This window comes from Equus przewalskii, chromosome 26 (assembly GCF_037783145.1).
Source record: "Equus przewalskii isolate Varuska chromosome 26, EquPr2, whole genome shotgun sequence".
Taxonomy (NCBI): Eukaryota; Metazoa; Chordata; class Mammalia; order Perissodactyla; family Equidae; genus Equus; species Equus przewalskii.
In genome coordinates, this window is record NC_091856.1 from 1,564,824 (window position 1) to 1,581,618 (window position 16,795).

Genomic DNA, 16,795 nt, shown 5'->3' on the forward strand with positions numbered 1-16,795 from the left:
GTCTGCCTCAGGCAGCTGGTGGAGGGTAGGCAAAATGGGTAAAGGAAATCAAAAGGTACAAACTTCCAGTTACAAAATGAAATAAATAAGTTATGAGGATGTCATGTACAGAAAAGAGAAGAAGGAAAAAAAAAAACAAACCCATAATCAACCAAAACCAGCGCGCTCTAGTATATGCCCTTTGCCTGTTGGCGCCATCTCTTTCCTTCCTTTCCTGACAGAATATTGGGAGAAAAGGTTGCACTTAGGGTTGTCACTTGCCAGCCACTGGCTCCTCCCTTAACTTTTCCAGGCTGCCTTCAGGCCCCACCATCCTCCTAACAGTCAGCAGTGCCCTTCCTTGTGAGCCTCTTCTCCTGCCCCCAGGAGGACCGTTCCCCGGCCTTTTTTCCTCTCTGCCTGGCTTCGTCCTCTCTCAGGGCAACCCCCTCTGCGCCACCCCTGCCCTTCCGCACAGTGTGCCTTCAGCCTCCGCAGGACAGAAAGGCTGTGGCATTTGGTCCCATTCTCATTCCCTCTCGGAGCCCAGAACTAAAGGTAGAAACGTCAGAAACCTCATGACAAGGCCTCTGGAAAGGTCAGTGGAACAACTCGGAGTTCCAGAAAGGAAGTGTGACCCCTGGGGGTCAGGTGGGTCAGAAGAACGAGATTCGTAAAGAGCGAGACGTTCCAGACCAGCCGCCGTGCCGTCCGTGGGCAGGAGGCGCAGGAGTCGGCGGACCGCGCAGCGCGCAGACACGCGCCCGTCAGAGGGGTGTCAGCCCCAGAGGAGAAATCACAACAGATACCAATGAAATACAAGAGATCATAAGAGAATACTACGAAAAACTATATGCCAACAAATTGAACAACCTGGAAGAAATGGACAAATTCCTAGACTCCTACAATGTCCCCAAAGTGAATCAGGAAGAAATGGAGAATCTGAATAGGCCAATCACAAGTAAGGAAATAGAAACGGTAATCAAAAACCTCCCCAAAAATAAGAGTCCAGGACCAGACGGCTTCTCTGGAGAATTCTACCAAACATTCAAAGAAGACTTAATACCTATTCTCCTCAAACTGTTCCAGAAAATTGAGAAGGATGGAGGACTCCCTAACACATTCTATGAAGCCAACATCACTCTGATCCCCAAACCTGACAAGGACAACACAAAGAAGGAGAACTACAGGCCGATATCACTGATGAACATAGATGCAAAAATCCTCAACAAAATTTTGGCAAACCGAATACAGAGGAGTGTCAGCCCAAGCTTGTCAGAACAGACTCCCGGACGAGGGGGAGACCTGGGGGCCAGGTGAGACGTCAGGAAAACCGTTCACCCTGGACTCGCGGATGGAGCTGAGGGAGAAGGAAGAGCTCCTGAGGCTCCAGGACCGTGTCCGAATGACCTGGGGCTCCTCAGTAACGGTGAGGGGAAAAGAGAGGCCTGAGACGAGCTCCAGGGACAGCCCGTGGGCAGGCACGGTCCCTGCTGCGGTTCAGTCCCCTCAGCCACCCACGCTGCTCGCGGGCTCCGTCTGTGGAGACCTGGAGGCCCTCAGAGATGCTCCTTTTCAGCAGGGCCTGGCAAAACCTGTTTAAACATCAGTGGGTCCTGACTGCAGCCGGCACAGAGCGCTCTGCTGTTCAGGACGCAGGTGCCCCGGGAGGGAGCGAAGAGCAGCTTCCGAGAGCCGTGCCCAGGCGCCCACTCCTTCACTCCTGGGGCGGATGTGCTGGAAGGTGATGAGGCCGTAGAAGCAGGCGGGCTGCCCCGTATGCCCGCCCCGTTACAGCGGCAGCTTTCAGAGGCAGGGGGGCTGTGGCAGCAGCAGGCAGAAGGAGGCAGGCCCGGGCTCTGCCTTATTACCAACAGATGCTTGTGAGTAAGTTGCAGAACCCGTAAGGCAGCGGGCTGGGCAGTGTGCGTGTGTGTGTTCGATGGCGGATATGTTTCTGAGAATGTCAAACAAAGCATGCAAGCACAGAGAGGCGTGGAAGGTGCGGGGGTAGGGCAGAGTGAGAACTGCAGTCAGGACTCGGAGCTGGCGGAGGAGACGAGGCCTGAAGAGCCTTTTGTGGTCTAAACCAGCAGATCTATGTGTAGCCTCTCCACGCGCTGTCCTGCATTTCCAAGAGATGGTGTCCAGGAGGAGGTATCTATCAAGTAGAAGACAAAAGGGCTATTGGCCAGGGGGCTGGACACTGAGGAGAAGAGCCCACGTCTGGGGTCTGAACGCCCCAGGGGCAGCACGAGCTGCCCAGCGGGTTAAGAACGCCTGGCCCCGCTCCCACCTTCCCTTCCCGTCTGTCTCTCTCGTGTTAGAGAAGGGGTCAAATGAGAACAAACAATTTAAACCTCCTTCTCTCCAGATTTCCCTTAACAATAAACTTGTTTTATATGAAATATAGAGGCAAGAATAGAGAAAAATATAATAATCCAGCTTTTAAATGTTAGAATTATGCCATTTGGCATCAGATCTTGCAGTTGAGAGAGTAAATGTCACAGATACAGTGCAGGAGGCCACTCTGTTGACAAGAGGCTACTTCATTTCCATGAGCTTCTGCTCGGGGGCCGCCTTGCGCAGTGCACATCCCTGTGGGAGTCACATCCTTAGGTCTTGATGTAGGAAGGCAGGCACTGCACTGGACCCTAAATTCCCTCCTTCCTGCCCAGGAAGGCAGGCGAGGCAGGGGCGGGCGTGTGGGTGGCTCTGTGGTTAAGTGAGGGCTACGGAAGCAGGCCGCCTAAGGAGCCTTCAAGCTGTGCCTGTGTGAGGGCAGCACCGGCCCAGCACTGGCCCCGTCTTTCTTGTTTATGCCTTTAGTCTGGCTGGCGGTCCTTTCACTCACATCTTTATGGAATTTTACACCTGTACTTGCAATGCATCCTTTTAACCACTGTGCTTCACAGACCATTACTGTAATTTTCCACTTATATGACTTGATCTGGGTATTACCACACCCACTCCAATACTTCCTGCTTATTCACCTGAAAAATTAGGACAATAATACCTATTTCCAAGGTTTCTTGAGGAGGAAGTGAGATAATATGTAAGTCACCTAGCATGGTCGTTGGCAATATACATAGTAAATGTTTTTTCCCTTTCTTTTCTAATTTCTCATGAAGCATCTGTGTAAAACTCCATTTAGAACCCTCCAAGTGTTGCCAACAAGACCAGATTAGAATTTCTGGAAACTACTTTTGGTCCACTAATGGAAATTGTGGCATTTCCTTTCTTCCAATTAACCTAGATGCTGGAAAACCTGCAGGAATTAACAGTGTTAAAGTATGATTTTCAAAGATGTAAAAATACAACTTTCAGGCAAATATAAAATGAATACAGGTCAAGGATTTTATTCAGCCTATTAATTACTCAGGGCACCAGTAACATATTAAGATTGTTTCAAAGGACAATGTTAGGAACAGAGAGACAATGAAGAAAGATAAAATGGTTTTGGTAATACATTCAAAACTGATTAATATCCTAGTGCAATAAAATATAATGTTTGGGGTTATCTTTTCTGCAGGGGAGAAATCAAATTCCTTTCTGTTGCTGTGGACAAGAGCCATTTGCATTACTGTCAATTTTGTACACTTTAACTCCCACAGGGCCGGAAAATAGCCACATCAATGTGAAATCAGTCAAACTGCACAACCCCGTGAATCAGAAAATCGCAGGGGTTCCAGGAGGCAATGATAAGCATCCCACTGCAAGGAAACCTGGCCGTCTCTTTTGCCCATTTCCATATGTTCGACCATTTTCCCGAACGATACCTGTTCCTTTAGGATGTGGTCTAGGGGGAGGCCTTGGAATTTTCTCACTCTGAATTGTGGGACCACAAAAGCAGCCTGGGACAGCTTAGATCTGGACACCCAGGCCCCTGCCATCGTCAGTTCCTCCCTCCCGTGCTCTGATTACAGGAATTCTCCTCTCCCTGGGCCATGATGGGGATTCGGAAGGTGGCGTGGGGGCAGCAGTTGCAGCATCAGCCATTTGTCCCTGTGTTTGGTAGCCCACGGACCAGCTGTGTGTGGGGCACCGTTCCTTACGGCTCCCTCCACAAACCGCCCCAACAGCCTCGCCCGCTCTGCCCTGGCAGACCCGCAACCCGAGCCAAGGCGTTCACTAATCCACCCTGAAATGTGCAAAATTCCGTAAAAGGGTTTGTTAAAGAATTCATCACGTACTACCTTAGAACATCTCTTGTTTCATTTTTTTAAACTTGTCTACAATTTTAAAGTGTTATTTCTTGTGTCTTCAATTCAGTTGTACTTTGATAGTGAAAACGATTCCCCTCTACCAGCATCCAATAGCAGGTGTTCATTAAATATTTAACAGGTGTTAAATTAGGTGTTTAAACAGGTGTTTAATTAGATGCTAAATAAATATTGGGGTTTTTTTTAAGGTTTTATTTTTCCTTTTTCTCCCAAAGTCTCCCGGTACATAGTTGTGTACTTTTAGTTGTGGGTCCTTCTGGTTGTGACATGTGGGACGCCGCCTCAGCATGGCCTGATGAGCGGTGCCATGTCCGCGCCCAGGATCCAAACTGGCGAAACCCTGGGCCGGTGAAGCGGAGGGCACAAACTTAACCGCTCGGCCACGGGGCCGGCCCTAAATATTGATTGAAGAGATAGATAGAAGCCGTTAGAACACAGTCCTCCCCTGCTCAGAAAAATTCTTTAACTTCCCAGTGCCTCCAGGATAACATGCAAACAACTTATCAGAGAGCTCACCCCACCCCAATATTGTCCACCCCGATTCCTGCTATGCCAGGCGCTTATCCCCAGAACATTTTTTTGTTGCATCTCTGTGTCTACTCTCCCAAGCTGAAATACTCTTTTCCTTCATCCTCAGGGCTTAACTCAAATGCAGTCTCTTGCATGAAGCCTTGCTCGATGCCCTCAGTTAGAACTTACCTCATCAGCTGCATTCTCTTCTGAACAGCGAAGTGAGATGATGAAAGACGCAGGCTGGGCAGCCAGCCGGCTGGAATCCCCTTGTTAGTTTTGTCATCTTTGGCAAACCATTCTGTGCCTGAGTTTTCTAATCTAAATTTGGGGAGAATACTACTGCTCACCTCATAGGGTTTTTGTGAAGATTAAATAAATTAAAACAGGTAAAGCACTTAGACGATGCCTGGAACACAGTGAGGGCCCAGGGAGAGCCTGTCGTTAGCACTCCTTTTGGAGGCTCTCCTAATTCTGTCCCGGTGCCTCTCGCGGTTAGTTCATTCTGTCTCACACAGGTTTTACGTACCTTTTACATTTCTGTCTCCATCACTGAAGGGAGCTCCGTAAGGCATGTTTAGGGAACATTTGCTGAATGGATGAATGAATGAAAGAATAAATAAATGACTAATTGCTGCCCTGGCTGTCAGTAAACAAATCCTAAAAAAAAAATCAGACTTTTTGCTCACGGTATGTGGGACTTTTTTCTTTTAAACCACCAAAACGTCTGAGCTTCTATTTTGCAATTTCAGGCTTCTGTTTGCTTGAAAGTGTGACGGTTGGGTCTCCCTGACCCCTGCCACAGCCCCTGGGTCTTTACTACATAAACCATCTGGGTGTATTTGTTTTCTGGGTGTAAGCCAGAGTAGGAACTTGATAGTCAATTTGTCTTGCCTTCTAAAATACACACATATAGTTAATTTTTTCCTAACGGAGGTCCTAGGTTGGAAGGAAGGAACATGACAGCTGGCAAGTTATGTGACCTTGAACAATTCACTTCCACAACCTGGTTTTCTATTTCTCATTTTTTTTTTTATTGAGGTCATGATCGTTTACAACATTGTGAAATTTCAGTTGTATATTATATTGTCCAGTCACCATATAAGTACACCTCTTCACCCTTTGTGCCCATCCCTCTTCCTCTCTGGTAACCACTAAATTGTTCCCTTTGTCTATCTGTTTGTTTATCTTCCACACATGAGTGAAATCATATGGTGTTTGTCTTTCTCTGTCTGGCTTTTTTCACTTAATGTAATACCCTCAAGGTCCATCCATGTTGCAAATGGGACAATTTTGTCCTTTTTTATGGCTGAGTAGTATTCCACTGGTATATATATACACCACATCTTCTTTATCCATTCATCAGTCAATGGGCACTTAGGTTGCTTCCACATCTTGGCTATTGTGAATAATACTGCAAGGAACATACGGGTGCACGAGTTTCTTTGAATTGCGGATTTCAAGTTCTTTGGATACATACCCAGTAGTGCGATAGCTGGGTCATATGGCAGTTCTATTTTTAGTTTTTGAGGAATCTCCACACTGTTTTCCATAGTGGCTGCACCAGTTTGCATTCCCACCAGCAGTATGTGAGGGTCCCCTTTTCTCCACACCCTCTCCAACATTTGTTATTTTTTTCTCTTGGTGATTATAACCTATTCCTCATTTTTAAAAGGGGGTTATTTCACTAACTGTGAGGAGCAAAGGGTTTGCACCATATATCTAGCACCCCAACTTTTAAGACTCTCACCTGAAGGATGGGCCCCCAAAACACCTAGTTCTGAAAGCCAATGGGGCTCATGTCCGCAAGACCCACAGGACTACAGCAAACAAAGAAACAGTTCTCAACTGCCGCGGCTATCCCGCCAGGGCTCAGCACAGAGGGAGCAGGCAATAACGCCCATCTCCCAGCCTTTCCCTGAAAGAAGTTTGATGCATCCTTTCAAGCTGCCATCTGAGGCTCTGGCTTCTAATTTCGTGTGCATGGAGGGGCTGGCTGCCATCCTTCCCAGAGTCTGGGGACGCTGGTGGGCACTTTTCCAGCCTTCTCCCTCCAACTTGCTCTGACAATAAAATAAAGTCATCAGTATCTCCCTGGAAGGAGCTTGTCCACACAGCTAGCACCCCAGCTTTTATGGCTGCCACCGTAAGGACAGGTCCACCATAAGGACAGGCCCCAAATCACCTAGCTCTGATAGCCAAGGGGGCTTGCACGCACGAGTCCCACAGGACTACAGCAAACGAAGAAGCAGTTTTTAAATGGGCTGCCCAAAGCCAACTATAGATTCGGTGCAATCCCTATTGAAATTCCAGCGGCATTCTTCACAGAAAAAAAAAATCCTAAAATTTGTACGGAACAATAGAAGATCCCAAAATAGCCAAAGCAATCTTGAGGAGGAACAAAGCTGGAGGCATCACACTTTCTGATTTCCAACGATATTACAAAGGGATAATAATCCAAATAGTATGGTACTGACATAAAAACAGACATACAGATCAATGGAACAAAAGAGAGCCTGGAAATAAACCCACACATATAAGGTCAATTAATTTTTGACAAAAGACCCAAGAATCTACCGTGGGGAAAGGAGAGTCTCTTCAACAAATGGTGTTGGAAAATTAGACAGCCACATGCAAAAGAATGAAATTGGACTACTATTTTACACCATATACAAAAGTCAACTCAAAGTGGATAAAAGACTAGACCTGGAACCATAAAAGTCCTAGAAGAAAACAGAGGGGTAAGCTCTTTGACATTGGTCTTGGCAATGATTTTTTGGATTTGACACCAAAAGCAAAGGCAACAAAAGCAAAACTAAAAGTGGGACTACATTAAACTAAAAAGTTTCCACAGAGGAAAGGAAATCATAAACAAAATGAAAAGGCAACTTATGGAACAGGAGAAAATATTTGCAAACCACATGTCTGACAAGGGGTTAATACCCGAAATATACAAGGAAGTCATACAACTCAATAGCAAAAAAACAAATAACCCAATTAAAAAATGGGCAAAGGAACTGAACAGACATTTTTCCAAAGAAGACATATAAACGGCCAACAAGTACACGGAAAAGGTGCTCAACATCGCTAATCATCAGCGAAACGCAAATCCAAACCACAGTGAGACACCAGCTCATAGCTATCAGGGTGGCTGTTATCAAAAAGACAAGAGATAATAAATACTGGCCAGGATATGGAGAAAAGGGAACCCTTATACACTGTTAGTGAGAATGTAAATTGGTACATCCACTATGGAAAACAGTATGGAGTTTCCTGAAGAAATTAAAAATAGAACTATCCTAGGATCCAGCAATCCTACTTCTGGGTATATATGCAAAGGAAATGAAATCACTGTCTCCAAAGGATATCTGTACTCCCATGTTCATTGCAGCATTATTCACAGCAGCCGTGGTATCAGAGCAAGCCAAGTGTCTGTCAGTGGATGAAAGGAGAAAGAAAATGGTGTATATATATATATATATAGATATATATATATAGAATGGAATATTATTCAGCCACAAAAGAGAAGAACATCTTGCCATTAGTGACATCATGGATGAAGCCGGAGGGCATTATGCTAAGTGAAATAAGCCAGACAGAAAAGAGCAAATACTGCATGGTATCACTTATATGTGGAATTAAAAAAAAAAAAACGTCAAATTCATAGAAACAGAGAGTGGAATGGTGGTTGCCAGGGCCTGGGGGTGGGGGAAATAGGGAGAGGCTTTCAGCTGTACATGAAGAAGGCCTGAGGACCTAATGGGTGACATGGTGACTATAGTTGATAACAGCGTGTTGTATATCTGAGATGTGCTAAGAGAGTAGAACTTAAGTGTTCTTCCCACACACAAAGAAGAAGGTAAATATATGAGGTGATAGATAAGCTAATTAACTCAGTGGTAGGAATCCTTTCACAACGTATAGGTACATCAGATCATCGTGTTGTATACTTCAAATATCTGACAATTTTCTTTATCAATTATATTTCCAAAAAAACTGAGAAAAAGAACAAGGCCTGGCATAAAGTAGGCTCTGGACGCTAAATGCTTACATTCAGGGATGAAGTGCAAAGGGCTTGGGCTAACTAGAAATAAGGTTCAGATGTTAGAAATATTCTGAATAAGCGCCTACAGAACTTGGAGAGAAGACCTTGGCATGGCTGAGTCATAAATAACAGTCACGTTAAAGGCAGACGAGACAAAAACGCAAGAGAGGTCATAAAGCTCGCATGACCCTCATCAGATGAAAGCACAGACCGCAGTAGGTCCATACAAAGGCGAGAGCATCCACCTCCCCGCGGGCAGGAGAGGCGCCGCCTGGGCTTTGAAGGACCGAAGATCCTCAAGGCGGGAGCAGGGCCACACTTCCTGCTGAGGAGGTGGTATAAGACCAAGCCAGACCAGAGCTCCTGGAGCCGAGGGTTTACATAGGACGGTACTGAGAGAATAGAGGGGACTGTCCCGTGGCCATCCAGAGGGCCCTGGCTACCAGTGGAGAGAGGATAGACCTCCACACTTTAGTCCTTCAGATCAGAACTAATGCTCTGTTTTGTATTTATAACCACCAACCATAATCCATAGACTTAAATATAAATTGCTTTCTGATACAAGCTACCTTCTTTTAAAAAGTCTTTCTAAAAAAAATAAAAAGCATCACAAGAATGTGGCTTTAAGACCATCTTAGGGGCCAGGTGGTGCAGCAGTTAAGTGTGCACGTTCCGCTTTGGCGGCCCGGGGTTTGTGATTCGGATCCCGGGTGCAGACATGGCACTGCTTGGCATGCCATGCTGTGGCAGGTGTCCCACATATAAAGTAGAGGAGGATGGGCACGGATGTTAGCTCAGGGCCAGTCTTCCTCAGAAAAAAGAAGACCATCTTAAAGAAGAAATTAGTCCAACAACTGTGCCAGGTCACACGCATACCCATATATTCAACAAGCTTTTGGTGAAAGGGTGAGTACATGAATGAATGAAATACCGGAGGCTCTCTTGATTCCCTCAGTGGACTGGAGCAGGGTGACAAGAGCGTAGGGTGTGCCCAGATGAGCCATCCAGAAAGAGGCCTGTCTGATGGACAGGCTTTAAGGAAGAAAGCGGAAGTGGACATCTGCCTTTTGTGGGTGAGCCTTTGTTCAGCCTCGGAGCTCTGTGCACAGGAGGCAGTGTGACCTTTCTGTCCCCTGGGTCCGGTCAAAGAGGATCTCTGGTGACTGTTCACAGGCTACAGAGACAACAAACACCAGCAAGTGTCTGGCCTTGGTGGGGAGACGTTTCAGGTTGGATCCTTTTCTCCAGCTTTAGTAGGGCCTGTGATGGGGGAAGGCATTATTAAATCTTTGCCAAATGACATTTTGAAACACCTGGGGTGCAACAGGCCAGAGCCCTTGAAGAACAGACAGGCAAGGCCAGTGAGGCTCCGCTGCCCGCTGTGCGCTGGTGGCATTTGAGAGTTCCCTGACAGCAGGCCCACTGGTGGACCTTGGTTCAGATGGACCCTTTTTAGAGCTAGAGGGAGGCAGGGACAAGCATTGCTCTTCTGGGGAAATCCACATCAGTGACTGGAAGAGCCCCAGGTCTAAGTCGGAAAAACATTATTTTGGACACACCTAGACATGGCTTGGGAGTCTGACATGACTGTTTTGTGTTTATGCTTTATGCGTCAGAAACAGCATTCTGAGAAGTGGTCCATAGGCTTCCCCAGCTGCCAAAGGAGTGAATTCATGGCACACAGAAAGGTTAAGAATCCAGAACAGCCTCCAGCAAAGGGGAGGTTCTGACAACCTATAACACAACATAGGTTAAGTTCCGTTTCAACGTCTTTTTCAAAAGACACCAAGTCCTTTGTTGCTCATGTCTGTTGCCCATGAAAGTTGATCCAGGGTCGACTTAGAACAGGATGGAGATGTGGGCGAAGAATGGGTGGAGGCCAAGGCGACCTAAAGCAAAAGAAGGTCACGGTAACAATCCCCACCCCCATCGCTAACACGCTGGATAGCCAAATAGAAGCACATAAGTTCCAGCTGAACCAGCAGAGACTCAGAGACCCTTCCCCTTAGGTATCTCTCACTCCACAGCGTCAGCTGGCTCCTTCCAGTCTTGGCAGCTGTCTGCTTAAAACTCCCAGCCCGCTCCTAACACCTGCTGGCAAGCTGCCTGTCTATTGAAAAACTCCCGGACATCTTTTCCTCAGGAAGGTGGAGATGAAATTAATGGTCTTTGATGACGCCACTGCTACTTGATCACTGAGCGTGTGAGCCAAAGCTCGGTACTAAACGCCCACTTGAACTTTGCAGTTTCCTTGTTTCACTCAGAAGGCTATTATAGTGTCTGGCCACACGTCAAGGACACGTTGACTCTGGGGCAACCCATTACTCCCAGTCCGTCCTTGGAGATAGAAGGGCGTGGCCAGGTGCCAACAGGAAGGGGCGTGGAACAGAGGGGAGAGGTTCTGCTGGCCGCTGGCTGCCCTGGAACCTGCGTGGATGGCTCAAGCTCTGACCTCTGGGGGCTCTGGGCTGTAGAGCTCTACCATCAGATTTACTGCCCCAGGACTGTTTCCCCAGGAACTCCCAGCTAAGGGTAGACTAAGGAGGAGGCGCGGTGGAGGAAGATAGCTGCAGTGTCACAGAGCCTCCAGTTTCCACATCTAGTGAAGCTGAGGTTACCTATGGAAGTAGGTAAGACAGTAAGTAGACTGCTCTCTTCATTTCTCCTAAGAATACCGTGCTGTAGAAAAACAAAACACAAAAAACCCCTGCCAACTCCATTTACTGGCTGAAGAGCAAATAGATGTGTTGCTGGTTGGAGGACGGTGAAGGAAGAAAAAGTCCCCTTGCTCCCCACCACCCACATGGAACGAACACAGTACCATCTGCTAGGAAAACTGGGTCTCAACCCTGGCCCTGCCTTTAACCCCCAGCTTGACCTGGGTAACTCCCTTTTCTCAGTGTGCCTCAGTTTCCACATTGGGAAGTTAATCCCCAGGGAAGATCAGTGGACTGCGGACGAGGCGGAAGGGATAGGGAGCTTGAGTGCAAGGAAGCAGGCTCAGACAGGGAGAGTGCAGTGAGCACTGAGGTCTGAGCAGGTGGCAGAGTCCTAGCCAGGGACACGCAGAACTCTCAGGGTGCTAGCGTGTCCACTGGTCACTGGTCTTGAGCACCGACCTGCTCCCAGTCCCGGCTGGAAGGCCCCTCTTGGTGTGGGCAACCAGAGGAAAGAAGCGCTCCACTAGTGCGCGCGGGGCTCTCCTGCTGCGGAGGGCTGCAGCCTGCCCCGGCCAGATTTCCGTGTTTAAATGAAAGAGGAGGGGAAGAGGGAAGCAAAAGTGCTCCTTCTGGTAGCTTCCATTTTATTTATTTATTTATTTTATTAAATGCTGTCTTTGGATATTTTTCTGCTTCTAAACATAAAATGTGCTTATTGTAAAAATTTCAAACTTAATGAAAACCTGAAATTGCTGGAAACAATGAGAGCAAACAATTTATTGTTATGTGTTTATTATATGCCTTTTTTAATTCCTTTATTTTCCTCTTTTTTTGGCAACATACGAGCATATTTATTTGGGGCAATATAGAAGTATTTGGACTAAAGCATTAGGGAGTTACTTTCCTCTCTCTCAACGCCTAATTCTTCTCCCGTCTGCAGAGACAGTCACTGTTAATATTCTGGTTTCGATCCTGCTAGACATTCAAATGCAGGTGGTGTTCTGTCTGAATGTTAGCTACCCAGCACTGGTCAGCGGGAGGGCAGCTACTCCCAGTGCAGCCCAGGCCAGCCTGTCCACACTCCCTGCCTCTACACTTCTCAGGCAGGTGTCAGACGCTGTCCTCTCTGTCCCCCACGGTCCAGGGGCACATGGAAGTCCTCTAGTCGTCCCCTGAGCCTCCTCTCAGAAAGCTCTAGGTGAGGGGGAAGAGAAGTTCCCTTCCCCTGAGGGGCGTGGTGGGGAGGGGAGGCCTCAGCACTCCAACAGCTCTTCAGCCCTCTGTCCTTTTATAGGCTGGATGGCATGAGGATTAATGCCAGCAAAGCTGGTTTCATATCTTAGCACGCTCTGCATATGTGGTCCAGCCCTTCTCTTGGGATGCAGAGGCTCTAAGCATCTATCGGGTACTCTCAGCCTTTGGGGTCTCAGTTAAAACAGAGACAGAAAGAATCCCATCTCAATGTCTGGTCACACATGCCACCATTTACTTAACCAGCTGTCACTGATGGACATTGGGTTGTTTCCGGTGTGTGTGTGTGTGCAAGCGTGCACAGGTGCACGTGTGAGCATGTGCGCACACCATGTGCTCACAAGCTGCTTCAGGCAGGCTTTTAATTTAGCTGCTGCTTTTTTTTTTTTTTTTAAGGAAGATTAGCCCTGAGCTAACATCTGTGTCCATCTTCCTCTATTTTATTACTATTTATTATTTTTATTTTTTTTTGAGGAAGATTAGCCCTGAGCTAACATCTGCTGCCAATCCTCCTCTTTTTGCTGAGGAACACTGGCGCTGAGCTAACATCCGTGCCCATCTCCCTCTGCTTTATATGTGGGACGCAGCCACAGCATGGCTTGACAAGCTGTGCGTAGGTCTGCATCCAGGATCGGAACGGGTGAACCCCCGGCCGCCAAAGTGGAGTGTGTGAACTTAACCACTGCCCCGCTGGGCTGGCCCCTTAGCTGCTGATTCCTATAAACACTTGTCATTTTGGCCTCCTCAGACCATCTAGCCAGTCCTGGGACGGGTCCCCCTGCCCTGCTTCTCAAACTGGGGGAAGCTTACCACTGGACATACCCAATGTGTGCTATGGGGCTATGAGAGCATCACATTTACCTGACGTTTTGGAGAAAAAGGTGATGTAACATAATTATTCAGTACTTAATATAAGAGGGATAAGTTGGGAGACATCAAGCACATTTCTCCTCTGCAGTGACCTGTGTACAGATTTGGTGCCAGACCTCTAGAAGACGCACAGCCATTCTCCTGTGCCTCTAGGGACATCTTGAAATGTACTGCTGGGGTAGTCATCCTCCAAGATGGCCTCCAATGACCCCTGCCTCCCAGTATCCACATCTTTGAATAGTCCCTTCTCATATTGTGCCAGGGTTGGTCTGTGTGACCAATAGAATATGGCAAAAGAGATGGCATGTCACTTCCAAGGTTAGGTTATAAGGTTACTAGGTTATTACGGCTGGGGGCTCTGTTTCTTTCGTCGATCACTTGCTTTGGGTGAAGCCAGCGACCATGTTAAGCAGCCCTCTGGAGAGGCCCATAGGTGAGGAGCTGAGGCTGCCGACAACCACGTGAAGCAGCTTGGCTGCAGAGGCTTCAGCCCCATCAAGTCTGCAGAGACTGCAGCCCCAGCTGACGGCTGGCTCGCATCTCCACCAGAACCAGCTAAGCCAACTCCAGGATTCCCAGCCCTCAGAAATTGTGTGACATAATAAATGTTTATTATTTTAAGCTGCTACATTTTGGGGTAATTTGTTAGGCAGCAAAAACTAATACGCTGCCTTATAATGGTTTCTTTTAGAAAACAAACAGCTTGAATACAGGTCGTCTTTCTCTTGATCTCTCTCACTTTTAAAAAATTATCCTGAAGTGAACATGGCAGTCCTGGGCCTTCAGAATATCCAACTATTTCTGCAACCAACAGTTATTAACAGAGTTGACTCCGACGTGGTTTTAACACAAGGTCAGAAATTCAAGATTACTGTTGCTAACAACTACAACGGGAAGGGTTAACTTCTGGAAAGATGACCTGATCAATAGCCAGGGCCTGACCTTTGACCTTCACCTTTCTCAACCCTCTGGCCAAAGTGTTAACAGCTGAGGCCTCTCTTCTGCGAGGCTTATTCCTTTCGCGCCTGTGAGTAGCCAGGAGGGATACATAGTTCCATGTTTACATCCAGGGGGACGGGGAGCATTTCTGAGCCAACATTCCAGGGAAGAATCTGGAAATTCACATTAAATTACACTTCTTTGGCCACAGGGCTTCCTCCAAGCTCTGACCGTGCCCAGGAGAATGGAATGCGCTCTCTGGCTTTAATCCCCCAGGGCCCACCCTGAAGCTAGGACTGAAGTCAATTCCCTTCCACCAACAGGTGGAGCATGGGGGTAGGGCAGCTAGGGAATTTTAGGAAGAAGGAATGAGGGAATGGATCCCTGGTAGGCAAAGAAAAATCTTCATCAGACAAAATGTCTAGATCTGCAAACCCAAGAACCTAGTCCAGAGAAAGATGCTATATCTTCCATTTGAGACCCTGAATGCTCTAGTCCTCTTTTAGGGGGTCAAAGAATTGATTTTTCATTCAATTCTGGGTTTCAGCCACCCATCACCAATATGTGAATGATTCCAGAATCTTCTCTCTAGACATTTAGGGGGTACCTTTGGTCTCTTAGGGAAGGAGCAAATGGAAAAGTACCGGTTAAGAGCCTGCCATGTGGGTGGTACTATCGTTAGCACTTTCAATCGCACTAAATTAGCTAATTTAGTTCCTTCGATCCTTTGAAGAATCTTACTATCCTCAGTTGATTGATGAGGAAATGATGCCCAAAAAGGTTAAGTAAATTACTCACGGGCATATAGCTAATTAGTGGTATATTCCAGTATTAATTAGGACTCTCAATGAATTGGAGTTAGCTGAGTCAAAACTCACTTGGGAAAATTGTCATAAGGATAGAAGGGTATGTCATGGAGCCTGAGAGCTGAGAAGCAGGTGGGACAAGAACCAGGGACTGAAGAGCCATCAAGATTCCCTTCTTTCATCTCCGTTCCTCTCTGTTTCTGCTTCACTCTTCTCTCCTCTTGCAAACAGACTTTCTCTGCTTCTCCAGGTCTTGAGGCAGAAAAAGTGGCCACTAAAGTCACTGTCCTCTTCTGTCTCCTTCAGTTCCAAAGTCCTGGAGAAGCCATACCCACAGCACATGGGGTGACATTATGCAAAATGGCTGCTCCCTGGCTTTATTCTGGGTGAGTGTCAGCTAAGAAGGCCATGAAGAGTTGAGTGGATAACCCAGAAGCAGTGTTTTCTTTGTAAACTAGCAACAGGGATCAAACCTCTGCACTCAGTCAGTACTTTCAGCTGTGAAAGGAGCTTTGGGCCTACAACTTCTGCTGGTTGCCTACTTTCTCTCCATGGGCATTTGGTCCACGCAGCCCCTGCAGCTGTTTATTGTGCTATTCAAGAAGTGGTCTGAGAACCCTTAATAAAACAGTTGCTTTGGACCTCAGAGTTTCCTGCCACATTGCTGTGTGATGGAATTCTGGGGCATTTCCTCCAGCATGGCCTTTGGCCCAAGGTTGGCATGGGTAGTGGACTCCTAGAAGAGTCATAAAGGAGCCAGCCCCTGGGGGACAGGCAAGGTCCTCTCTGAACCATCGGCTCTGTTGGACCTGGGTGGTCAAGGAGCTGATGGCATTTGTGTTCTGTGCGCAGGCCCAGGCTTGTTCCTAATTGTTATCTCCTTGTGCATGTGTACGAGGGGCATGGTTCTCACTCTGCCTGGGTTAATGGTGACCCGAACCTGATTCTTTTGATACACAAATCCAGGAAGGGTGGCTCACTCAGAACTGGGGGAGCCATGGCCACTGGGCATGCTTCAGCAGAGGAGTGTCTGTTTACTCTCCACCATTCAGAGCCATGTGGAACCTGGCCCAGATCAGCATGTTCTAGTTCCTGGAAGAAGGTGGGGTTGCCCCCCCCCCCCCCCCCGCCAGCCCTGAGCAGACTTCCTTGTGAGACCTCCTGAAGTCAGCCTTGTCTTAGCTGACACCATTAAATGCTCCTAACACCCAATGACCCAGGCTTCTCTCTGGAGCTCAGATGTGGTCATCTAATTGAGAATTGGACATCTGCACCAGCGTGTGCATCTCTCAGGGTATCTAAAAGCCAGGTCCTCATCTCTCACATCATTCTCCTCTTCTATCCTCACTTTTGTCAAAACCTGCTCCTCCTGCAAGATTCATTGCTTGGGTGGTTGTTCCCACCAGCCACCTAACCATTCAAGCTGGAGTCATTCTCCATTCCTTCACTCAAGAAATATTTCTTGAACCCCTACCATGTGCCAGACTCTGTGCTAGGCTCTAGAGGTAAGAC